At 40.9% G+C, this 26,072-nt stretch overlaps 1 long non-coding RNA gene across 1 annotated transcript; it reads left to right on the top strand.

The window, feature by feature from the left end:
* The first annotated feature begins 6,364 nt into the window (after nt 1-6,364).
* On the top strand, nt 6,365-14,055 carry LOC131576898 (uncharacterized). Its single transcript, XR_009277097.1, has 3 exons — nt 6,365-6,440; nt 8,080-8,150; nt 13,770-14,055. It is a non-coding gene; the product is annotated as an uncharacterized LOC131576898 (long non-coding RNA).
* Nucleotides 14,056-26,072: the final 12,017 nt, after the last annotated feature.

The following is a 26,072-nucleotide window of genomic DNA, read 5'->3' as shown; positions in this document are numbered from 1 at the left end:
CAAGTGTCCCTTCCATCTCTGGTATGTGCTCTTTATTTCTCATACCTGGTTGCACAATGCTTATTCCAGCCACTCATGGATTGTGTCTTTCCATTCCACATTTTCTCCATACATTTTACCAGGTTGTAGCTGTGTAAGCTAATAAACTGTTTTAAAGTTGAGTTTTAGTAATATAACAAGGCATAGTTCAGAACTTACAGGGGATTTGATTATGGTAATTTCTTAACAACTGATCCTGGAAATTTAAATTATTTTTCTGACCTACTTCTTCAATATGCTCTTTTTATCCTGCGTAGTTTTCTTTGCCTTAAGATACATCACATTTCTCTTCAAGAGCATGTTTAGGGTGGGTTTCATCTGAACAAATGTAGATACCTATAGTACTTTGTGAATTAGTCACCTGAAGCTCCCCTTATAGTCATTGCAGAGAAATAGATATCCCCAGGGTGTGATGTGTATTAGCCTACACTACACAGTGGAAACAGATCAACTGAATGACTCCCTGGACATGCCTGTTGCTCCACATTAATTATATGGGAAGGACAGAGGCAGAAACTCAGATGTAAATGTCCATATTGTAGCTATTTGGACTTATGAAAAATAAATTCTACCCAAAGATCAGCTGCAAAGTTTTTACCTAGTGTTTTTATACAAAAGACATTTTTTAATACAATGTAAATTATATTTAATTTTTATTTATGTCTCTACATGTAATAAACTGAAATTTTTGCATTTGCATAAATCCTTCTCTAACTCTGAAGCATCCTTTTTAAAGGTTACTGTTTTGAGTCACACTGAACAGTACCTGCAGAATGTGCATTACTTATGCTTCATATAGTATCAACATATGCATATATTAGTTCTTTTTCTCCAAGCAATGATTCAGGAAAGAAATGTATAAATATTTTGAGACAAGATTTTTCCAGTGCCTTTTCTGAATAAGTAATATTAATTATATTAATGACAATAACAAAAGTATAATTATATTGATTTATTATTATTAACACTAATGAGATATGAACATTTGTGTTTTAGAGTAAACATTGACTGGGCTGAAACTTCAATGCTTTATTTTATTCTATAGAAAAAGGTCTGATTCTGGAATCTGTTCTTACTTTTTTGTGCTGAAAAGAACAGAATAAAGTTTGGCTGTATGACCTTCAAGATCTTCTGACAAGATGTATGTATATATTTTTGACAGCTTATAAAATCCTACACTTCCATTTGCTAATAGTAACTGTAACTGTAGGAACATGGAAGTAATTTATTTCAAGAGACAACTGACGCCATTTGAATTCTGATGCTTGTTGCTCTGGATGTTAAAGTGCAGATATTTTTTGACCCAGGCAAAATTGCTTACATTATGTTTCTTTGCCTGAACTGGAAAAACACATTCCCTCTAAATTTTGTCTTAGTTTGTGAGCACTGCAACATATGATTTATGAAAGCAGGGGTCTCACTCTTTGGGATCAATGTCCTTTGTGCAGCCATCAGTTTTGTTTTATAGATTTTATATAATTTATATTTATATAATTTATGTTTGTTTCTATTTTTTTTAAGAGAAGACACTGATTTTCTTGATGATTTTATTTACTTTCACTCCATACTCAAAATTTTCTGTATATGCCTAATTTTTGTGAAGGGCTAATGTTAAAGTTTTTGTGGAAATTCATAGAAAAACAAAGAAAATAAACTGGCTGATGACTTGTTTAGTACTGGATTAACTCAGGGTGTGCTATTATGCATTTGCAATTTGTTTATTCGTGTTTTAAGATATAGTCCCTACTAAGTTTTCCATGCACCATGTGCTCATTCCTTGTACCTGTAATTCTTCAGGCACTGAGTGCTCATGTGAAGATGTGTAGCACAGCATGCACTGTGCTGAGGATCAGCACCTACCTCAGGACTAAGTTTGATTAGGATCCAGAGTCAGGTTGAACAGACTGCAGAAACAGGCTCAAGGGGCCTGGTTTGATAGGCATTTGCAAAGTCTTTGCACCATGCACTCTCAGGGCATGGGTAGCAGTGATTTTATGGTTAGTGTGCCATCCTACTAACCTAAAAATTAATTTTCTGTTGCTATAAGGATAGCATTAACTCCATGTCCTACATCCTGACAGAACTTTTTCTTATTGCATTTTCATCACTGGATGCTTATGACAGGATATCTTCTAGTTGTTATTGGGGAAAAAAAAAATTGCGAACAAAGAAACAAACTCTACCACCACCACCAACAGAACACTCCAAACCCAAAAAAACCAAACTAAAACCCAGAAAAACACTTGCTAAGTGAAAGGAAAAAGTCTGCATCTTCTAGTTTATTCCCTAGGGAACAGAGTCTCTCTCTCTCCCTCCTAGCATTCCCTACAGTGGTACTGTGCACAGTTGTTTTGCTTTGGCTTCCCTTTGATGGGATTCTCCTCACAGATTAGAGAAGCATGCACATACAAAAATAATTTTGGAAGACAGTAGGACATCCAGATGAGGAAGACACTGAATTTAGGGTTCACTGGCCCAGAGGAGCACTCCAGCCTTAGGGCAGTTATGTGAAATGTGGAACCACCAAGTACTCCTTTGGTAAGGACATCCGGCTCAGTGTGGGCTGCATGGGTGAGTCAGTGTCAGTCCCTCACTCTGGATTCTGTTCTCAGCACAGATGTGTGTGATATTTAACTGGCCTTCCTACAAGTCCTTTGTTGCATCGGAATATAATATCTTTCAAGGACTTCATAGCTCTCCCTCATAGTTAGGAGGAGGCACTTGTTTTCAGCTGCTTGCTGATGAGATTATATTTTGTCTTGGTAGAAGGTATTTGCTAGTATTTTACTACCAAGTGCTTTGCAAGCATTTTAAAATTTATTTGTAAAGCAAAATGCAGTATTTTGAAGGGTTCTTGTCCAATAATCTGCCCTGCATTATGCACAAGTGAAAATTCTGCAGTCAACAAGAGTACTGAGTTCCTCCTACTGCTTTTGTCCAAGTGCTGCATTCTCTATTCACACATAGAGCCTGTAAGAGCAAAAAGGTGCTCAATTTTCCATATTGCAGGTTCACAGAATCATTTAGTGTTCTGGGTTGGAAGGGACCTTAAAGATCATCTCATTCCAATTCTCCTACCTTTGGAAAGGACACCTTCCACTAGACCAAGCTGCCCAGGGCCCCATGCAACCTGGCCTTCAACTCTCCAGTGATGGAGTATTCACAGCTTCTCTGGGAAACCCGTGCCAGTGCCTTACCACCCTCACAGCAAAGACTTCTTTCTAATTATCTAATTATTCCCATTATCTAATCTACCCTCTTTCAATTTAAAGCAATTTCTCCTTGTCCTAGAACTACATGCCCTTGTAAAAAGTCGCATTCCAGCTCTTCATTTTCTCTATCTATTTTGTCTTTATTCTTTTCTGACCCGCTGTAAGCATAAAGAAGTGGTAAAGTACAGATTCACACTGTTGACTTTGGGCTATTTTCTTGTGACCACTAGAAATTTGCTTGTGTCAACCTAGCTGGTATACCAGTGGGTACTGAGCTGTAACAAGCTTTATCTACTGCCACCTTAGGCTAACTTTTGTAGTGTTATATGGTGTCTATCTTCCTTGTTTTGTGTTCCATTCTGTATCTGTTAATTGAAGAAATCATTTGCATGCCAGTAAAAGAAAGAAAACCACAGTTTCTCTCATTATTTGGTAATTGCTGAGACGTTGTTTATACTTTCCTGCAGGTCTTCTTTCTCATTGTATTTACTTATTTGTCATAGCATATGGCATCTTTATTTTAAACCAGACCTTCTATTCAGTGCCATAACTAATATTCTGACCTTCTGAACCATACTTTGCAGCCACTTTGGTGGCAGTTTGTACCTTAACAAAGCTATGTTAAGGTCTTTGAGATCATCATTAGATTGTTGAGCAAATTCTTCCCTCCTCTTCCTATGTATTTGGCTTGTTGTGGAATGGCTCCATCCCAGGGCTCTGCAGAACAACGATTATATTTTTTTCCTCTTTATATGCTGTCTCCTACTTCAATTTTTCACAATCACAATATAATGTTCTTTTGCTTTGCTGATAGTTCCCAGCTCCCTCTGTGTTTCCTGATACTTCAGCTGCAGCCTGTGTTTTGTCGCAGTGTTTGGCAGAAATTCAGAACTGAACACCTTAATTTTAAAGTGAATTTGAACAAGATGGAAGTAAAACTAATTATCTCATGGCAAAAGATTGCAACAACCCCTTCTGCAACCATGTAATTTAATAGTCCAGTGTTCTCTCTGCACTTAAGATTTCAATATTGTTTTTGGATCAATGATTTTAAAATAAAGACCAGGTAATGTATATATTCTGACAAGAGACGGGTTTATCACTTAAAGAATCCTGCTGGAGGGACACCATTTATGTTCTGTTGCCAGAGTGATGTTATTTTAGTCATTGACAATGTTAATCCTGTATTACTCAAAGAATGTGCTTGTGTTGATGTTAGGAGTATACTTAGTCCAAATGCTTCTTCACAATTTATTAAGTTATTCTAAATTGCTGAACCAAAACTGCTTTCTCTAGGTTATTCAGTGATTTATTTTTGAATTTAATTTTAAATTTAAAAGTTATTGTTGACTTACTTCTTAAGCTAATCAGAGACCCTTTTAGTGACCTTGCCAGTGCAGTTTTTCTCTCAAGGAGAGCAAGATATCACATTTTTCCTTATGGAATTTGTCAGACCTCAATGTTTGTCTTGATGATTTTGGCTGCAAGCTTATTATTGTGCAAACTAGTATTTGACCCTTTGATATTAAAATTACAATTGAAACCTTGCATAATTTATTGTGTTACAAGGAAATACTTGTGGTAGAACAGATTCAAAATTGCAAAAGAAAGAGTCAATTAGGAAAATATTGATTCTTCACTAGTTATTGCAGTACAAATTTTCCTTTAAAAAGTTCAAACTGCTGCTGAAGCCCTGCTTTTCTTGACTCTGTATTTTCTGTCATTTTGTTGCAGTAACATTTCTTATGCTCCAAACACTTCTGTGTGGGTTTGATTTAATTCTGATGAACAACTGCTTTGATCACAGTTGGGTTATTCATATTGATGGGGCCTAAGTGCATACAGTACTTTATACTGTTTGCTTCAGACAGAACCCAGGACATTTGCAAAGGTTGTGTTTCTCTCACCTCCCTCCTCTTTTATTCCATCTTCTCTCTTCCTTTCATGTACCTTTAGCTTAGATTCTTATCTTTTCCCCCTATTCCCTCATGGTCAAATAAGCCTTTTGTTTGAAAGAGATGAATCCTTTATCTCTTTATTAGTCATGTTTTGAAATTTAGCTGGGGACCTAGATTCTGCCCTACCAGATTAAACAGTTTACATTGCTTAAACAATAAAACCTGTGCTGAAGTTATTAGTCCTTGAAAACTTAAGTAACAATTTTTTATTATTTTGCTGAAGCGGGAATAGAAAGCGCTGATGAGCTAAGTGAGCTTGTTGACAGAATAAGAGAAGCTGACTAAATAATAACTCAGTAGTGCTTGAAGAAAGAAAAGTGCAGAAGGGGAGAAGGAAGCAGCCTGACAGATCCCCATTTGTAGAGTCTGCTGTTTATTTGCCTTCTGTTGTAATTGCTCCCATTCATGTTCTTTGCCTGTCTTTATTTCCCACTTTGAAATAAATTTAAATTGTGAAGAGTATAATGACTATATTGGCATTGCTTCTTATCAGCAAATACACCCCTGAAGGTATTTAAATGTACTGTGTCCAGTGTCCACTGGACATTTAAAGTGTCTGGGTAAAACTACTGTTTCAGATTTACAATTAAGGAAGATAAAAATTCTCTTTTTCACATTAATGTGCAAAAAACAAAGGTTATTTGCTTTTCTGTTTTGGATATTTTTCATGATAGTGTCTATGGGTTAGGGAAGAGATCAAGTAAAAGACCTAAGTGCATCAGGAACCGGAGACCATTGTGGTTTCTGGAAGGGAATCACACATCAGAGGCTGTCTCTAATTGCGTGCACAGGGAGTGCCTGAGCCATTGGTGGCAGCCCCCTGAAGTCCTTCCCGAGCACGTCGGTGTCTCCCTAAAGCACAGTTCTCCCTGGTGTCCTTTTTCAGTGCTCCAGAAAATAACAAGTTGTTTTCTCTGTTTCAGTTCTCAACTACAGTACCTTGTCAATAGATACCTGACATTATTCTTTCAAAGAGATTTGCAGGGGGTGGGGTGTTTCTTGTTTGGTTTATGTTTTTAATTGATTGTGGTGTCACCTTATGTATTATTTATAGGAATTACTGAAGCCAGAGCCCTAAACAGAAGAGCCTCTTTACCCAGATCCTTGAACCTGGATTCTGTGTGGATCCAGGTTCAAGGATGTCTTCTTCTGAAGCCCTGACTCTCCAGCCTGGGAGACACGTGGAGAGATATTTGCCCATCTGCATTTCCAATGCCTCAGAACTAGACAGGTATCTTGGGGCTCTGGGAGAAGAATTCCAGATATCATAGATATAACATGAGAATATAGTATAATATGATACAGATATCATATATAGACAGTGAGAAAACCCAGGTAAACCTCTGGGAGTAGGGAACAGGAAAAAAGGAAGATGGGAACACAGCATGTTGGTGCAGGCCAGCTCATGAAGTGTAATTATTAGTGCATGAATCAGTAATTGTCAGAGAAGAGTAAGTCATACTTGTATGTCTTGAACTGCAGCAAAGGCCTGGTCTCCTTCACTTGCTTGTCAGTGCCCATGCAAAATCTTCACAAGCCTTCCTGGCAGAAACAGAATATCCTGGGGCATCCTTGTCCATATCTATTGAAAACCAGTAGGATTCCTCTGGGCATTAGGATAAAAGAAGATGGAACATGAGGAAGTTGATTTGTACAACACTTCTCATGCCTGCTTAAAGAAATTTGTAGCATGAGTAACCCATACAGCAAACCATACCAGAGGTAGGCTAAAGCCAAACACAAAGCATGTCCTCTGGCAGGAGCAGTTTATGTACCTGCATATATGTTGCCTTTGGCAACAATAATAGTACAAGAACATTTGAACTATTGGGAAAAAGGCTACTCTGTGTCCCAAACAGTAAAGTCATTAGGTACACTGATAAGTCCATTGATTTCAAAAGTGTTAGTGTATTGTTTAAAGTTAATACAATGCATATTTTTAATATGCATTATAGATATATATTTTTATATGCACTGTAAGATAGGGATCAATCTACCCTGAACACATACTCTACTTGGATTCTATTCAGTATTACTAAAAGAAGTTATCCCTGGAAGAACTTGCTGTGTGCTCTAGTCAATGTCCTCACACTTCCTTTTGCTATGTGCAAGATCCTGAAATCAGTTAGAGAAATAGGAGCTATGTTAAATTATAACCTGTAAGTCAACAGGGGCATCACATTAATCTGACCTAATGGAAGTTATTCCCTTTGTGACAAAGCTGCAGACAGTTCATTTTCTGTGTATTTGACTGCAGGCAACTTGATTTTAAGAAACGTCTTCCATATGTTTTGTCATCCACAAAAGGATATTGTTGCTTAGGTAAAACATGATATATGTTTTTCCATTTCATACTTCAATCTTTTGAAAAGAAAATTAAACAAGTGTGCTTATCCGGTTTTTTATGGTTTTAGGCTACTTTTAGTAAGCTACCATTTGCCAAAGCATACCTCCAAGGTACTGTCAAAAACAGTACTAAAATTTTGCTCAAAGTGAAATACATTGCATATTGATAAATTTTGCTGTAGTGCTGTAAATTGCTGAGAATTTACTCTGATGGCATACATAAATGGGTTTGTTCTTGGAAGATACTGAGATGCCATTAATGCGTCTTTCTACACAGTATGTAGTGACCTTGCTCATTTTTTTCCTATAGCAGCAACTGCTTGTTCTGTATGTGTGTCTTGTTTCCTTGTGAGAACTCATTCAGGACAGAAGTGAAAAGCAAAGTTAATGCAGGTCAGTGCAATATGCAGTATAGAAAGCTGCTGAAATACTGCATGACAGACTCAGCTAAACCTTTTAGGTATGCTTTGCTCAGTCACGTATATCCCTTTGAGTTTTAAATTACCTTATTCATATGCTTTCAGACAGTTCTGCTTTTGCAAAGTCCTTCTGATTCTCAGTGCTGAGACTCTACTCTCATGAAGGTGCCATCAGGGTGAGTTTCCTATTTGTTCGCTTGTGGCATCAGCATCCCTAATTTTTACAGAGATCAAAATGCTTCAGTCTCCTCTGCAATCCCAAAGGTTTTATTGGAGATATATTTTCTGTACCCAGTTTCCTCTCAAGCTTACGAAGTATTTAATTAATGTACATATTTTGACACCTCATGACCTATCTGTTACTTTGTGTTGGTTGCCTTCACAGAGCTTTGATTTCTGCTCTCTGGCCAGAACAACTTCCTTACTGAGCAATATTTTGGGTTTAGAACTCTTTTTGTCTTTCTGTTCTTTTTTTATAAAGGGTTGTTCCTACCTCCTGAGACTGCTACACAGCACTTCAGAAAGTCACTGTAGAGCATTAGGCCTTTTAATTTTCTTTGTTTTGACTGTACTATGTTCTGATCCTGCTTTTCTGTCCCCATGCACTTAGTAGAAACTCCTGATTTGAAGTGTATCTGTGCTAACTGTGCATGGTTTTATTCCAAGAATTTGCATCCTTCCCTCATCTTGTTGCCACTGGAACATCAGCGCAGCAACTGGGATTGTTTGCAAGTTTTCTTTAACTTTCTGCACTTTCTAGTCAACTTGCTCCTACTCTCACAAGTAAAGTGAAGGCTATGCAGAAGTGTGTGGCTTGTTTTTTCAGTCTGAAGGACTGAAGCTTTCAAAATTAATTCTCTTTGTTTCCTGAATATTCCCTATTGTGATGCTGATTACTTGCTGCTGAAGCCACTTGTTTTTACTATTTCATGCTAGCTTGCGTCTGATTCCTTTGACATTACCTGTTTACAAAGATCCTGCGGCTGCTAATTACAGGATTTTGAGAGACTCCTATCCCTGTAGTTTAACTGTGGCCCAAACTTCTTAGAACTTCTGTCTGTTGAGAGAAAATTTATGAAAGCTAACTCAAAATTCATTTCCATTGTATCAAAGTTTGAGGGCAGTAGTTTTGTTTGGAAATCTGCTTCATGAAGGGAGAAGTTTCATCATAGAAAAACATTTTAAAAACAGTTTCCCTTCATAAGCTTTGCAGAGTATAATAAAAAACAGCAGGAAGGGGAAAAAAAAACCCAGTAATGCAAATCTAGTAAAAATATGAGTCCTTTGATATTGCAGTGCAATTTGTTTTTACTGGTCATCAATCTTAGTGATCACTTAAGTTAGACAAAACAAAATGCTTTGCAAAAACCATTGTCTATATGTACTGATGGTTTTACCTTTGTTTAAAGATGATTTTGATTTGTAAAGGGGAATTTAGAAGTGATATTTTTTCTTCAGACTCTGTACCAAATAAGGTCAGTATTCTGCACTTTTCACATTGTTAATTTAACCATGGAGAAGCTAATTATGGTCAGTTGCATCCTCACTGGAGCTAAAATGCTTAGTAGAAGGTTTTTGTCTATAGATTTTGCCTCTTTATCACTGTCAGAAGCTCAAAGTTTAATCTTGCATAATAAAGCCTGCACCTTCTTTCTAAAATGACTGCTTTACTATGTTACTGTTCCTCTGATCTTACTGCTCTTAGTGTTAGCAAAAGAAATGACCTGACTGGTCCCTGGAATAGCTTCATAATTCAGATATTGTTTCATAGTGCTTTTGAAATGTTTACCAGCAGGATGCTTATTGAGAATCTTTATTTTCCCTTCTTGGCAGTTTTCTAACTACTCTCTTATAAAAGTAAATCAACATATGCATATAGTAAACATTTTGGCAAGATGATACGGCCACAAATAGACAATACAGAATATTAATAAATCATTAGAGATCAGCCACATATTCTTCACGCTGTTTCTCAGCTAATTCTGGAATCTGACATGTAATATTCCCTCCTCTTCCCCACAGCAACTATTTACGTATAGCAATTACTAATTTGAACTTCAATATTTTTAACATATGTGTCTCCATTAGGATGTGTATTACATTGCCAGATATGGTATATTGAGAGGAATTAACTTATTTCCATGAAATAAAAATCAATCCTAACTTTGAGTCAAATCCAGACAAAAAATTGTTAAGGTTCAGAAAAGTTTATTCTTGGCTATATAATCTGCCTCAATACTTTGAGGATGGAAAGCAAAAGAAAAAAGTACATACAGGTAAGGACTTTCTCCAAAGGTATGTTTTAATAATACTTCCTTAATAATCCAATTTGGAAAGCTGAAGAAATGATGAAAAAACAGTATAAATGCTGATTATAAAATGAAGAATCAATCCATTGATTGATCCAAGACTTTTTGATATCTATCCTTCATCAATACCAGTGACAAAAATTCAAGGACTGAATTAATCTATGCCAGTTTAAAAGAGAAATCAGATACTTGTTTGTTTTGTTCAAATAATTCTTTGATGTATCTGGTGAATCTATGTACTTTTAAAAAGTATATAGGATTTTTTTTGGAAAATCTCTACCTTCATGAAATGACTAGCTTAACTCTTTCTATACCAAGTGATCTTTAGATGGGGTAATTTATATTCCTGTGCTATTATGTATAAACAACATTTTATTTTGAGCACAAAGATGTGTCCGTCACAATTAAAATATACATATAATTATGCAGTGGGGAAAGTAGTTAATACTAGTCTGATTATATTTTAACTAGTTTTTATCAGAGTTAATTTTATGTGGAAAGGATAGAAGGTAATTTTCCTGTTATTTGGCATTGTTAAGCATTTAGAATTAGCACAAAGGTCTTCAGGTTGTATGCCAAATTTTATCTACAATGTACATTATCTAGCTCTCCTACTGAATAGAGGACATCAACAATGGATTCTTGAAATCTAGATTGACTTTTGAAAAATACATTAAAATATGTCAGTTGATGGGCTTCAATTACTTACAACTGATATATAGTTTGAAAGACAAGATAAGAATTGGCAACACAGGGAACACAGTACATGAATCTCTCCACTTACATATTTTTTCTTTCTCTCACATCATGTAGGGAGTAATTTCAAGCTAAGTAACTGTTATAATAATCTTTCTGAAAAACGAAGAAGCTAACTAAAAGCCATAATTTTTAAATTATAATTTGGGGAAGATATTTTCATGTTTTACTTAAGTAATCAAATGATAAATTTTTTTTTTTTTGGTGGAGTCAGATGTTATTTTAAAGTAGTTTTGTTTCCATTACTTATAAAACTGACACTGTAGCTGTTGAACTATGCGCATATTCTTCACTGTTGCAATGACCTATCAAAAGCTGAATGTAGAATGATCTGTGAACAGAGAGAAACTGGAGATCAGAGGAGCATATATGATGTAGTATCATAATGATAGGGTAGAAAATAGATGAGCAAGCAGGCTTAAAAATGTCACTATTCTGTAGTGACAGCCATTTCCCTCTTTGGTCTGGAAATAGAAGGTTTTGGTTAAATCCTGTCGACAGTGACTCCTCCTGAGGTTGATCAAAATGTCTAAAACTTCATCTTGTTCCTTTTTGTTAATATTTATAGTGTGCAGCAGAGAGCAGAAAATCCCCAGAAGACATGAGGAAACCAATGCAAATCTCAGCTGCTGACTCTCTGCAGCTGCTTCGGGCTGACATTTCCTTATAAAAGTTGTCTAGATCTAGGGAAATACAAAACGCAAATAGCATGACTGTCAGAAGAAAATAATAATTGAAAAATCAGCTTGGTTTTACTAATCTGTCTGTAATTGTTCTTCATAGCAGGAGTAATGAATTTTTAACCTGGAAATAACTTAAGTATAGTAATTCACAGCATCATTACAGGTTATTTATAGACAGGATGCAACAAGTTCCATGCTTATGAATTTTAATTCTGTGCTGGATATCATTCATTCTTTCCTTATCCAGCTGTGATAACAGGGCAGAGCATATAGGGTAACGGTAATGCTTCTACAGTGTTACTTACACAAGATGAAAAATTTGTTGTAAATAAGAAATTAGTGACATTCTAAAGGCTTGCAGAAGAAACAAAATGATCAATTTTTTCATACAACTGAAGAGCATCTGTGGAGTTGGGGGGGAGTGTAAGTATGCCACTTAAAATAGCAGCTGGTTTCACATCACTAAATGACAAATCTGAAAGGGTGATTCACTGGCTACAAAACTTTGGCATTATAAACCTACTATTAACCTTCTGCAGAGGGCAATTGAGGAAAAAAAAAAAAGAAACACAGGCAGAGACAGTTCAAGTACTAGCTGCAGCTCCATCTTCAGAAGAAATCAGAAAGCTGTACATCAGCTCAAGTCACTGCTCACCAGACTGTAAAGGCATTGCCTCTTGCTCCGCTTAATTATGGTGCTGCAGCATTTATTCATGGGCAAAAGCTGTGATTTGTATCTGTTTGGGAATATGACACCTTGCTAGTTGGTTATAGTGGTACAATTGCTTTTTATCTACACAAGGAAAAGGTGATATGTCAGACTGAAAATCATCAATGACTTCTCTTATTCTTGATAAAATGCTAGCAAAACTCTTATCATTCAGATTTTAAAATATTTGTTAGGTCTGCTTCTGCCCAAGAGTCAATGCATTTAAGAACAGACTGTGGTTCCCAGATAAGATTTTTATTTTTTAATATAATTCCATACAATGAAATATAGACAGTAGAAACTGAAATACAGAAAACTTATAGTCTTAATGAAGAACTTGTCAGAAAACATGGGAGATCTTACAAAAATCATCATTATCCATTTATTACTTCAGCTGCACCTCTGAGATCCTTCTGCTCCAATATTCTTACTGGTCACTTCAGAGAAACAAAGCCTCTGATAGAATTAGAGAGCAACTATTGCCTTTCAAAAGTTTAATAAAACTTTATGGATTTTTAGAAGATACCGAGCTGATTGACAGGGTCATGTTACTCATCTTGCTGAATGATTCAGAAGTCTGGGTATTTCACCCAGAGGAAAACTGCAGGTTTTTATGAAGTAGTACTGAGTTATATCTAGTTCCTTATCACCAATAAAAACTTCACATTAGTCAAAGTCAAACTGATTTTTTGTCCAGGAAACATCATACCAGACATTTTCTTGAAATGACCTCCAGGAATGAGAGCTTCAGATTGCAACATCTGCATTTATTTGTCTGCAATGCAGGTGTGGTAATGTTATGAGTTCCCTTCGGAGTCACTGAAGACCTCATCAGCGCAGGCAGGGATGGGCAGCCAGGCCTGTTTCACCATCCCAGCTGGCAGCAGAGGAGCCAGGGACACCAGACAGCCCCAGATATTGGCCACATCCCTGGGGATGAGGATGGGCAAAGGCTGGGTCCAGCTTAGCATAGCCCATAGCTCATGGCTGGGCAGGGCTGGGCTGTGGGAAGCTGGAGACCAGCCTCACTGTGGCATCCTGGGGGCAGTGGCCTGGGGTTCTGTGCTGTGGGCAGGATGAGGGGAACATCTCTGGAAAGCTGGGCAGAGAAACTTAAGATCCTGGACAGTTTCAAACTTATGAGCATTTAAACTACATTTTGGTTTTCACAGCTCAGCAGTCACAAAGACAGATGCAGGATTACTTACTCAATCACTCATACTACCTTTAGTAAAGGGAGAATGGACACGTGAGCTCCCTGCACAGATTCAAGGCAACCTTTTTTTAGTAGAAAACAGTTATTAGGTGCTTTCACCAATTTATTTTCTGTTTTTCCAGCTTTGTTCACATTCCCTGCTGACAGAAAGCACCAGCAAAAATTGGCAGAGTACAGCTTTCCTGATGATGAGGAATCCTGTCATGGGGATAGGGGAGATAGTGATTGTGGCAGGGACTGGGGCTGCCTCTGGGATCAGTAAACTTCCACTGCCCTCAGTGACAAGCACTCTCGGTGGGACCAGCCATGCAGAAAGAGGTTTTGAAATGGAAAAGAGAGAGAGAACCTCCTCCCTGTCACAGGTCACCAAAATCCCAGTGATCCTCCAGAGTATTTAATATTATAATGCTTGGCAGTATTATAGTAATCAGCAGCTTAATAAATATTTCTGATAAATAAAATTTTGTTTTTTCCTTTGGTTTGGTTTGCTGTTTTCTTCACTAAAGAGGCAAGAATGACTCTTCATTCTGCTTCCATCTAAGCAAAACATTAGGACAAAGATAATTATTGATCCAGCCCTAACAATTGCCAACAGAATAGCTTGTTACAGAGTTGTGAACAGTAGCCAAGAAAACATTGAACTTTTTTTGGGACTGAGCACACATTTTATATTTGGCCTGGCTGAAGTTATTTCTCCTGTACTTTGAGGTTCAAATTAAAGAAATGGAAACTGAAGACTGAACCCTCAAAATATACTTAATGACTTCACTTTGTAGTAAAACAGGAGACGGGATTAACTATTTTTCTGTCTCTTTTCCTTGGGGAAGCTCATAAACCTTCTCTCTGTTTTTTCCTTTCTTTTTTTTCCCACTTCACAAAAGAGAGCACAGCTTTCCCAGAATTTTAACCATCAGAGTTATAAAGAGTAAACTGAACATAACTACGTTATGCTGAAGTGGGATGCTGAAATTATGACTAGGGAATTAATTCCAATGCAATATGATGTGATTCAATCCAGCTTTTACATTCTGCATGAGGAGATAACTAGATGACTATTCCGAAGACCAAAAACTGCTCCTCCCAGCCTTCCCTCCCACACTTCAGCCCTCAGAGGCCCTTTAGCAGTCTTGTCAAATCATAGAATCATAGAATGATTTGGGTTAGAAGGGACATTTACAGGTCAGCTACTCCAACATTCCCTGCAATGAGCAGGGACACCTTCAATTAGATCACATTGCTCAAAGCTCCATCCAACCTGACCTTGAATATTTCCAGGAATGGGACATCCATCACTTCCCAGTGGAAAACCTGCTCTGGTGTTTCACCATCCTTATAACCTCTTTCCTTTTACAACAGGTTCTGATAAAAATGTGTGTCCCCACCATTCTTATAATGCCCCTCTAAGGCTGCAATATGGTCTCCCCAGAGCCTTCTTGTATCCAGACTGAACATCTCCATCTCTCTCACACTCCCTGCACAGGGGAGCTGTTCCAGCCCTCTGTTTATCATCATGACCATCCTCTGGAACCATTCCAGCATGTTCTATGTCTTTATTTGGCTGACAACTCTGGAGATGGATGCAATACTCCAGTTGAGGTTTTACAAGCGAAGGGCAGAGGGGTGGAATCACTTTCCTTGATCTGCTGGTCACACTGCTTTTGGTGCAGCCTAGGATGCTGCTGACCTTCTGGGCTCTGAATGCACTCTTGGCTCATCAACCAGTACCCCAGGCCCTTCTTCACAGGGCTGTTCTTTATCTCTTCATCCTCTAGATAGTATTGATACTGGGCATTTCCCTGACACAAAGGCTGAACCATGCACCTTGGACCTCATGGCGTTCTCATGGGCCCACCTCTTGAGCTTGTCCAGATCCTTCTGCATGTCAAGTCCCTCAGGTGTGTCAACTGCACCACTCAGCTTGGTGTTGTCTGTAGACTTGCTGAGGCTGCATGGGATCTCACTGTCCATGGCACTGATAAAGATATTAAACAGTACTTATCCCCATATGGACCCATGATGGAACACCACTTGTCACTGATGCCCATCTGGACTTTGAGTTATTGACCACTACTCTCTGGATGCGACTGTCCAAACAATTCCTCCTTCACCAAATGGTCAGTCCCTTAAATTTGTATCTCTTCAACTTAGAGAAAAGTATGTTGGGGGTGGGGGGGGGACCATGTCAAAGAACAAATTCTTTCTGTCTTTCCCAAGAGTCCCACAAATGGACAAAGACTAGTAAGCTAAAAACTGATCAGTTTCATAGAAATATCTTTCCAGGCAACTGCTCATGATATTTTAGGCAAGGAGTTTATTGGTGGCAGCAGACTACCTTTCAGTGGAGTTCTTAAGCCATTATTTCAACAGCCTTTTGAATATACTCTTAGCAGCTGTAAAAGTCAAAGTGCCATGAGTCTGTGTTGAGGGTTAGGTGGGAATTTTTACCCATTATGTGCTGGGAAACCTAACTACCGGTACTTAAGGGTGCTCACGAAGAACAAAGAGTAGCCGGGCCCAGGGTGGCGGGGAAGGGGGCAGAAAAAGGAGGGTGGGGACAGTTTTTAGCTGGCTTTTTCCTCGGCTTCGGGGAAGAAGGACGTTCGTGCGCTGGGTCGCGGAGCTGCTTCTTCTCCTTCTCCCCTCTTGGTTGGTGGCCTCGCACCCGCTGTCCTGCCAGGCATCGCCGTGGAGCTGCTGATCCACCTCATCCACCAGCCCAGGATCGCAGCTCGTCCCTGCTGTTCCAGCCGACTGTTTCCTCGGAGCCCTGCAGGAGCACCGGGACTGACTGCCCGAGGGGTTTGTGAAAACAAAGCCTCTCCTCCATCCCGTCTCAGCCGAGAAAGCTGTCCCGGGGTCCCTGGTTCTGTTTTCTTGTTATTGCTGTAGTTATTGTTTGTTTGTTTACCTGGTTATACTAGTAAAGAACTGTTATTCCTATCCCCAGATCTCTGCCTGAAAGCCCCTGATTTCAAAATTATAATAATTCGGAGGGAGGGGGTCTACATTCTTTCATCCCAAGGGAGGCTCCTGCTCTCCCTAGCAGACACCTGTCTTCTAGAACCAAGACAGATTTTGGCGCCCAACGTGGGGCACTGAGAGAAAAAGGGCAAAAAAGGAATAACAGTTCTTAAATAACCTAACTTTTGTGTGCTGGATTTAGAAACCTTGTTAGGTAGAACCATGCTGTTTAGCTTACCCAGGTTCGTGGGCCATGTGGTCACAGCTATATTTCTCCCATTTGCTGCACCTTACCTAAATATGGGTCCTATAACTAAGGCTACTGTGGCTATTATCCAGCTTGTTTTGTGGGTTGATAAGGTGAGGAATTCATGGATGTTTAACGTCCTCTGGACGGCGGGCTCATGGATTCAGAGCTGTCACACACTAACTGGATGGTTTTCAGGTTACTTTAATAATGGTACCTACTGGGAGAAAAAGACAGCTGGGGAAATTTTCTCCCAACCTTTCACCCAGTTCCTTGGGCCTACCCCGCCAGTTTTCAAAGGGCTAAAATCTTCTCTGGATGCTAATGACATCATACAGTGGCTGGTGTTGCTGATAGGCCTGTTCTACTTAGCCTTCAGAGACAAAGGGAAAGAGACCGGAGGTGCTGCTCCAGAGCCTGGCACAGCCCCAGAGACAGGGAGTGCTGCTCCAGAGCCTGCCCCTGCCCCAGAGACAGGGAGTGCTGCCCCAGAGCCTGCCCCTGCCCCAGAGACAGGGAGTGCTGCTCCAGAGCCTGCCCCTGCCCCAGAGACAGGGAGTGCTGCCCCAGAGCCTGCCCCTGCCCCAGGGAGTGCTGCTCCAGAGCCTGCCCCTGCCCCACAGCCCACCTCAGAAATGAACCACCCAGGGTGGGTGGGGGTGCTGGTGAAGGAGATGCATGAGATGGGCCAGATGCTAAAGGAGTGCATTTACTCAGCTGCTGGGAAACCCTTCCCCTGCCCCAAAGAGGGAGAGTCTGATGGTGCAGCTGTGGAACCCACAGATGTTACAACCGTCCAGGTTCCAGCTGAACCACAAGGGCAGTCACAGCCAGCAGCTGTTGCCCCTGTGGAAACGAGGAAGTCTAAGATGAAATCACAGCACCCTGCTGATAAGGATAAGAAAGGAGGGTCCTCACAACCCACAGGGGAGCCAGAAGTTGAAATCATTACTGAGTCTCTGACATATGACAGTCTCCGTAAGTTACAAAAAGACATTGTGAGGCGGGGGCGTGAGCCTTATACCACCTGGTTACTTCGGGTCTGGGACCTTATGGGTACAGGCGTGCAGCTGGATGGTGGTGAGGCAAGGAATGTGGGACCCTTGACGCAGGACTCAGGTGTGAATCAGATATTCGTCAGGGAGCAAGGGCCCCTTTCCCTCTGGGAGCGGCTTTTGATGAGTGTAAGAGAAAGGTTTGTCCATAGAGAGAGAATGGAAGAGCACTATCATAGAAGGGAATGGAAAACCATTGAGGAAGGGATCCAACAGCTGAGAGAGGTGGCGATATTAGAGGTCCTTTTTGGAAGGGGTGGACAGCATGATAATGACCCCGACAAAGTCAGGTGCACTGGGCAGATGTTGTGGAGTCTGGCAAATCTAAGGCCACGTGACTACACCACCTATATTGCAACGATTAATGCCGATAACGGCCGAGAGACGGTGGGTTCTGTTGCCACCAGGCTTAGAAATTATGACAGTATGGTCCATGGCCCACATCAGGCTAAGATTTCTGCTGTGATTAAGGAACTCAAAGAAGAGATGAGGGAAATGAGGGAAGAGATGAGGAAGAGCAGTTCCCATATGGCACCAGTGCGGGTCACAAGCCCAAAACTCCAAGCCCCACGTCCCCCAGCTAGAGAGAGAGGGTACACCTCACGAACTGAGCTGTGGTTCTTTCTACGTGACCATGGGGAAGACATGGGAAAGTGAGATGGGAAACCCACTTCTGCCCTGGCAGCACGAGTGCGTCAACTCAGGCAGGGAACCAGTAACCAGAAAGGTTCCACTAAAGTGAAGGTAGCCTCAGCCTCCCGTGACGAAACTGCCAGATATTACAGAAAAGAGGATGATCCCCTTGAAGGAACCTCTAGCATGTATGCCCAGGGAGGAGAGGATGACCAGTGCTAGAGGGGCCCTGCCTCTAGCCAGGAAGAGGCACGGGAAAACCGGGTCTTTTGGACGGTGTGGATCCGATGGCCTGGCACATCAGAGCCACAAAAATACGAAGCTTTAGTTGATACTGGTGCACAGTGTACCCTAATGCCGTCAGGACATGTGGGGGCAGAACCTGTTTCCATTGCTGGGGTGACGGGGGGATCGCAGCAATTGACTCTGTTGGAAGCTGAGGTGAGCCTGACTGAGAGAGAGTGGCAGAAACATCCCATTGTGACTGGCCCAGAGGCCCCGTGTATTCTGGGCATGGACTTCCTTCGAAATAGCTATTACAAAGACCCAAAGGGACTCAGGTGGGCTTTTGGAATAGCTGCTGTGGAGGCAGAGGACATTAAGCAATTGAACACCTTGCCTGGACTATCAGAGAACCCATCTGCAGTAGGACTCCTGAAGGTAGAAGAACAGCGAGTGCCAATTGCCACCTCGACGGTGCACCGCCGACAATATAGAACAACTCGAGATGCTGTGATCCCCATCCACAAGATGATCCGAGAACTGGAGAGCCAAGGGGTGGTCAGCAAAACCCACTCACCCTTCAACAGCCCCATCTGGCCTGTGCGCAAGTCTGACAGAGAATGGAGATTAACTGTGGACTATCGTGCATTGAATGAAGTGACTCCACCGCTGAGCGCTGCCGTGCCGGACATGCTGGAGCTCCAGTACGAGCTGGAGTCCAAAGCAGCGAAGTGGTACGCCACTATCGACATTGCTAATGCATTTTTCTCCATTCCCTTGGCAGCAGAATGCAGGCCTCAGTTTGCCTTCACGTGGAGGGGAGTGCAGTACACCTGGAACCGACTGCCCCAGGGGTGGAAGCACAGCCCCACCATCTGCCATGGACTGATCCAGGCTGCCCTGGAAAAGGGTGAGGCTCCAGAACATCTGCAGTACATTGATGACATCATTGTGTGGGGGAACACAGCAGTGGAAGTATTTGAGAAAGGAGAAAAGATCATCCAGATTCTGCTAGAAGCCGGCTTTGCCATCAAGAAGAACAAAGTCAAAGGACCTGCTCGAGAGATCCAGTTCCTGGGAGTAAAGTGGCAAGATGAGCGGCGTCAGATTCCCACTGAAGTCGTCAATAAGATCACTGCAATGTCTCCACCAGCCAACAAGAAGGAAACACAAGCTTTCCTAGGTGCCATAGGTTTTTGGAGGATGCACATTCCTGAGTACAGCCAGATCGTGAGCCCTCTCTACCTGGTTACCCGAAAAAAGAATGATTTCCACTGGGGCCCTGAACAGCAGCAAGCCTTTGCTCAGATCAAACAGGAGATTGCTCATGCAGTAGCCCTTGGCCCAGTCAGGACAGGACCAGACGTGAAGAACGTGCTCTACTCTGCAGCTGGGAACAATGGTTTGTCCTGGAGCCTTTGGCAGAAAGTGCCTGGGGAGACTCGAGGCCGACCACTGGGATTCTGGAGCCGAAGCTACAGAGGGTCCGAAGCCAACTACACTCCTACAGAGAAGGAAATCTTAGCTGCCTATGAAGGAGTCCAAGCCGCCTCAGAAGTGATTGGCACAGAAGCACAACTCCTCCTGGCACCCCGACTGCCAGTGCTGGGGTGGATGTTTAAAGGAAAAGTTCCTGCTACTCACCATGCCACCGACGCTACATGGAGCAAGTAGATCGCCCTCATCACGCAGCGCGCCCGTATTGGAAACCCAAATCGCCCTGGGATTTTGGAGATAATTACAAACTGGCCTGAAGGTGAAAACTTTGGTCTCACTGATGAAGAGGAGCAGGAACAAGTGACACGGGCTGAAGAAGCTCCACCGTATAACCAGCTGCCAGCAGAAGAAACACGCTACGCTCTGTTCACTGATGGTTCCTGTCGCATCGTAGGGATGAACCGGAAGTGGAAAGCAGCCGTATGGAGCCCCACACGACAGGTCGCAGAGGCCACTGAAGGAGAAGGTGGATCAAGCCAACTTGCTGAACTCAAAGCTGTTCAACTGGCCCTGGACATTGCTGAAAGAGAGAGGTGGCCAAAGCTCTACCTCTACACAGATTCATGGATGGTAGCCAACGCTCTGTGGGGATGGTTGGAAAGGTGGAAAAGGGCCAACTGGCAACGCAGAGGAAAGCCAATCTGGGCTGCTGATGAGTGGAAAGACATCGCCACCAGGGTAGAGAAACTGTCTGTGAAGGTCCGTCATGTAAATGCCCATGTCCCCAAGAGTAGGGCTAATAAAGAGCACCGAAACAATGAGCAGGTGGATCAGGCTGCAAAGATAGAGGTGTCAAAGACAGACTTAGATTGGCAACACAAGGGAGAGTTGTTCCTAGCTCGATAGGCCCATGACGCCTCAGGTCATCAGGGTAGAGATGCCACCTATAAGTGGGCACGAGACCGAGGGGTGGATCTAACCATGGACAGTATTTCTCAAGTTATCCATGACTGTGAGACGTGTGCCACGATCAAGCAGGCCAAGCGGTTGAAGCCCCTCTGGTACGGTGGGCGGTGGTCCAGATACAAGTATGGGGAGGCCTGGCAGATTGACTACATCACACTGCCCCAAACCCGCCAAGGCAAGCGCTATGTGCTCACCATGGTAGAAGCCACCACTGGATGGTTGGAAACCTACCCTGTGCCTCATGCCACTGCCCGGAACACCATCCTGGGACTTGAAAAGCAGGTCCTTTGGAGGCATGGCACCCCTGAGAGGATTGAGTCAGACAATGAGACTCATTTCAAGAACAGCCTTATAAACAGCTGGGCTAGGGAACATGGCATTGAGTGGGTGTACCATATCCCCTACCATGCACCTGCTGCTGGAAAAGTTGAACGGTGCAATGGCCTGCTTAAAACCAGCTTGAAGGCGCTGGGTGGGAGAACTTTCAAGAACTGGGAGATTAATTTAGCAAAAGCCACATGGTTAGTGAACACCCGAGGTTCCACTAACCGAGCAGGCCCTGCCCAATCTGAGCCCTTTAGAACGACAGATAGAGATAAGGTTCCAGTGGTACATATGAGAGGTATGCTGGGAAAAACTGTTTGGGTTAATTCTGCCTCCAGCAAAGACAATCCAATCCGTGGGGTTGTCTTTGCTCAAAGACCGGGTTGCACTTGGTGGGTGATGCAAAAAGATGGAGAGACCCGGTGCATACCTCAAGGGGACCTGGTTTTAGGGTGAACTACCCATGACACTGTGCTTGTATCTGTATCTGCATGTACATATGTATATAGTTAAAGTAGTATGTGTTAGTGTATAATTTAAAAGTTTAATATTTGATGTAACATTTTAGTATGGGAAAAAATTCGGGGTGGATAGTGTTGAGGGTTAGGTGGGAATTTTTACCCATTATGTGCTGGGAAACCTAACTACCGGTACTTAAGGGTGCTCACGAAGAACAAAGAGTAGCCGGGCCCAGGGTGGCGGGGAAGGGGGCAGAAAAAGGAGGGTGGGGACAGTTTTTAGCTGGCTTTTTCCTCGGCTTCGGGGAAGAAGGACGTTCGTGCGCTGGGTCGCGGAGCTGCTTCTTCTCCTTCTCCCCTCTTGGTTGGTGGCCTCGCACCCGCTGTCCTGCCAGGCATCGCCGTGGAGCTGCTGATCCACCTCATCCACCAGCCCAGGATCGCAGCTCGTCCCTGCTGTTCCAGCCGACTGTTTCCTCGGAGCCCTGCAGGAGCACCGGGACTGACTGCCCGAGGGGTTTGTGAAAACAAAGCCTCTCCTCCATCCCGTCTCAGCCGAGAAAGCTGTCCCGGGGTCCCTAGTTCTGTTTTCTTGTTATTGCTGTAGTTATTGTTTGTTTGTTTACCTGGTTATACTAGTAAAGAACTGTTATTCCTATCCCCAGATCTCTGCCTGAAAGCCCCTGATTTCAAAATTATAATAATTCGGAGGGAGGGGGTCTACATTCTTTCATCCCAAGGGAGGCTCCTGCTCTCCCTAGCAGACACCTGTCTTCTAGAACCAAGACAGTCTGCCTATACCACACTGTTTCATATCACCATCTTCCCTGAAGATTTCTGGTAATCCTGCATTAATTTTCAATTCTTAGTTATGGAAATTTTGCCAGCACATCTGTAATTGAAAACAACTGAAAGCATATTTGAATATGCATTAATTTCTATTTCAAAGTGATAAGGTTTCCTAATCTTGAAACCTTTGGAAAAGCATTCAGAAAATGAAGAAGCATATGTAAGATTAAATTCAGTTTACTGGAATGTAACTTACAGCTACATGGACAGTTGGTGGCTGTTGCTGTGTTACATAAAATAGAGATAACAAGACATGATAAAGCATATATACACGTATACAGTTTTTGTAAATTAAAAAAATGAAGCGTTTTCCAGAAAAAAATCAAAACATTTTAAAATTCTAAAATTTGTAATATAAAATGTTTAAAATAAATTAAAAAATATATTAAAATGTGCCTATAAGGAATCTGAGGTACTTAAAACAGGCTCCATCATATGAAGACTGTAAAAATTCCAACCTAACCCCATCAATGCTAGGATGCTTCCTCAGTTCTTTCAAAGATTTATCTTCACTGCACACCTCTGGAATCCTTCTACAATATCTACCCCTTTCTTAGATGTGCTTTCCTGAAGTGCAGTGGAGGGCTGCAGAACAGGTGCTCATCAGTGTGACTTGCTGTCTCTGATGTCTTATATCTGCTCTTCTTCTTGGAACTTTTTACAATAAGTATTACACTGTGAATCCAGCTTAAAATGTGAACAAACTTGTAATAAGACAGGTTATTAAAGAGGTTATTTTTCACCTACATTGTGCCTTTGATATGGTTTGCAGAATAGCTATACCGGTGTTTTTCCCTTGCACAAGAGAGGAGGTGTAGCAGTAGAAAAACAAGACTCTTATAGTGGCATGACTGATTCATGTCAAATTAAAATATATTTTGAATTACTTTCAGCCTCCTATCATACTTTCAACCCATCATTAGCATTTTTCTGCCTTTTTCTGTTCTTCTTTAGTTTTATTTTGTCTTACTAATTTCAGATTGTTCTGTAAATTGAGCAAAAAAATGCTGAAGGTAGTTGCTTGTCCTGAAGTGCTTCCTCTGATGCAGCTTGCTCTTAGTGCAGTTATTTGTGTATGCTCTCTACTCCAGCATTCAAGCTATTAGTGAAAGCCCAGAACAAACCTATAAAAGAATTTCATAGGTAGAGCCAGAAACTACTGAACACTACAGTTTAGTCAGCTTTATTGTCCAGTCTTTTCAGTGTTGTAAGATAATCCTAGCTGCTGTGCATTTCCATAAGAAAGATGGGAAATACCTTTTGCTTTCCCTATTGACTCTGTGGAAGACGAGATTATTTTGACAAGGGATGCTTTTGTACTTCCTTTTGGGATATTTCCTATCTCATTTCCTTCAGGGGCTAGTTGAATGATTGTTCAATACTTTTCAACAATAACTTTTTGGGTTGATTATGTCCAGTCCTACATATTTCTCATTCTGAAGAAAAAAAAAAAGACTAAATTTATATTTATTGTTCTCCAGCCCTCAAGTCTTTACTGACACCTCTGTCTCTCTCCCTTCACATTCTCTTAGGTAACTACTTGCAAATGATTCAAAGATCCCTTTTGTTACTTTCTTTAAAGCTCTTGATGGAAATCTACCCCATTTACTGTCTTGAATACCTCCCATATTCTAAATATTCTGTAAGCTGTTTGCTCGCCTGAACTCCTCTAATACAAAGTTTGTGTTACATGTATGGTTGCTATTAATCTTTTTTCTCCAAAGCCCCATACCAAAAAGGCAGTAAATCTTTTGACATTATTAGTATTATTCATTATTTATTGACTCTTCCTCTTAATATAATTGATCTATATTTCCCTGAGCTTGCATCTAATGATGTATAATGTGCTTTTATTTCATATTGCTTTCTTTGTATGAATCTCAAGCCGTATCTTCTCTGCATTTCTTGTCTACATGTTTTTACTCTTTATTTCGAATCCCTTTCATCCCTGTGTTCAGCCTTCTGCATTTTGTGCAGTTCTGTGTTATAAACTGGTAGCTCTTTCACAATATTTGTCTGATTTGAAAACAGAAGGTAATATTCAAGACCTCAGAATGCTGCTGTGGGGTCTTCTGCTTTACTTATTATCTCCTCCCCATGTCACATTGCCACTGCCTGTGAAACTGCCTATTTAAAAGCCACAAGTCTTGTTACCTTTCTTCTTTTTGTATTCTCTTGATTCATCTCGTTATTTCTCTGCATTGTAGTGATGAGTCACTGTGGACTCCCACCTCTCTCTCTCAGACTTTTGCTCCTTTTGCTGGATGCTCAAGATATTTCTATTACAGAAAGATCTATACCTATTTTTGTTCCTCATAAAGGAGAAAGAAAAGGTAGAGATATTAATGCATGCATTAATGCAAATATATAGGAACAGATAACTCACCAGACTGGTGTAAGTTACTCAGTAAACCTATTTTTCTGTGTCAGTGAGTTTTGATTTGGCTCACTAATTGGCAATATTAATTGTAATATTTTTTAATATTGGTTCTGGACTACTTAAGAGTTTTTTACTCAGAGTCTATCTTCCTGTAATCTGCTTGTCTCTTGTAATCCTTCAGTTGCATGGTTACTTGGTTCTCAAATGCTTGGGAGTTTCTCATGCATACACATGTATTAGTTGTAGACCCATCACTTTCAGTCATGGCATTTTCTAACATGAAAAAAGTAGTATCAAAAAGTAGTATTTTTTTCTCTGAATAATGAAAAGGTAAATGGTAAAGTTAATTGCTAAATAAAATATTAGTGTTTATGATTCAAAACAAATAAAATTTATGCTTTTATATATGCCGGAAGAAATACAATATTCAAACTTTTAGACTCTAGTCCCTGAAGTGCTGTTAAAAAATTATCTTATCTGTCCCTCATTATCTTCATTTTTTAATCCCTTTAGTAGCCTCTGCAATTCTAGTAAGGTTCAATTTTCTCATATTCTCATCTTTGACTTTTTCCTGGTTTCATACATTCTCAGTTGCCTTAATCCAGCCCCACTTAAATGTTCTCTTTGTTTTTTTGCTCTTTATATTTTCTTCTTGGAGCTCACTTCCAACTTTAAACCTGCTTCCACCATTCTCTTTGAAATAGTTCTCCCACCAGTTATAACATATTTTTCAAAGACAGGGAAATGAAAAAAAATTATAATCCTCTTGTCAAATATGCCTCCCAGGCAAATCACATCAACAGGATTTTTTTTAAAATGCTTTATTTATCATGAGCTTTTAAGATCTCAAATTAATGCTATTAATAGGAGGTTGCTTAAATTCTCAACAGAAC

Source organism: Poecile atricapillus, chromosome 3, assembly GCF_030490865.1.
Source record: "Poecile atricapillus isolate bPoeAtr1 chromosome 3, bPoeAtr1.hap1, whole genome shotgun sequence".
Classification (NCBI taxonomy): Eukaryota; Metazoa; Chordata; class Aves; order Passeriformes; family Paridae; genus Poecile; species Poecile atricapillus.
The sequence above is the reverse complement of the archived record's forward strand: the minus strand, read 5'-3'. Positions and strand labels throughout refer to the sequence as shown.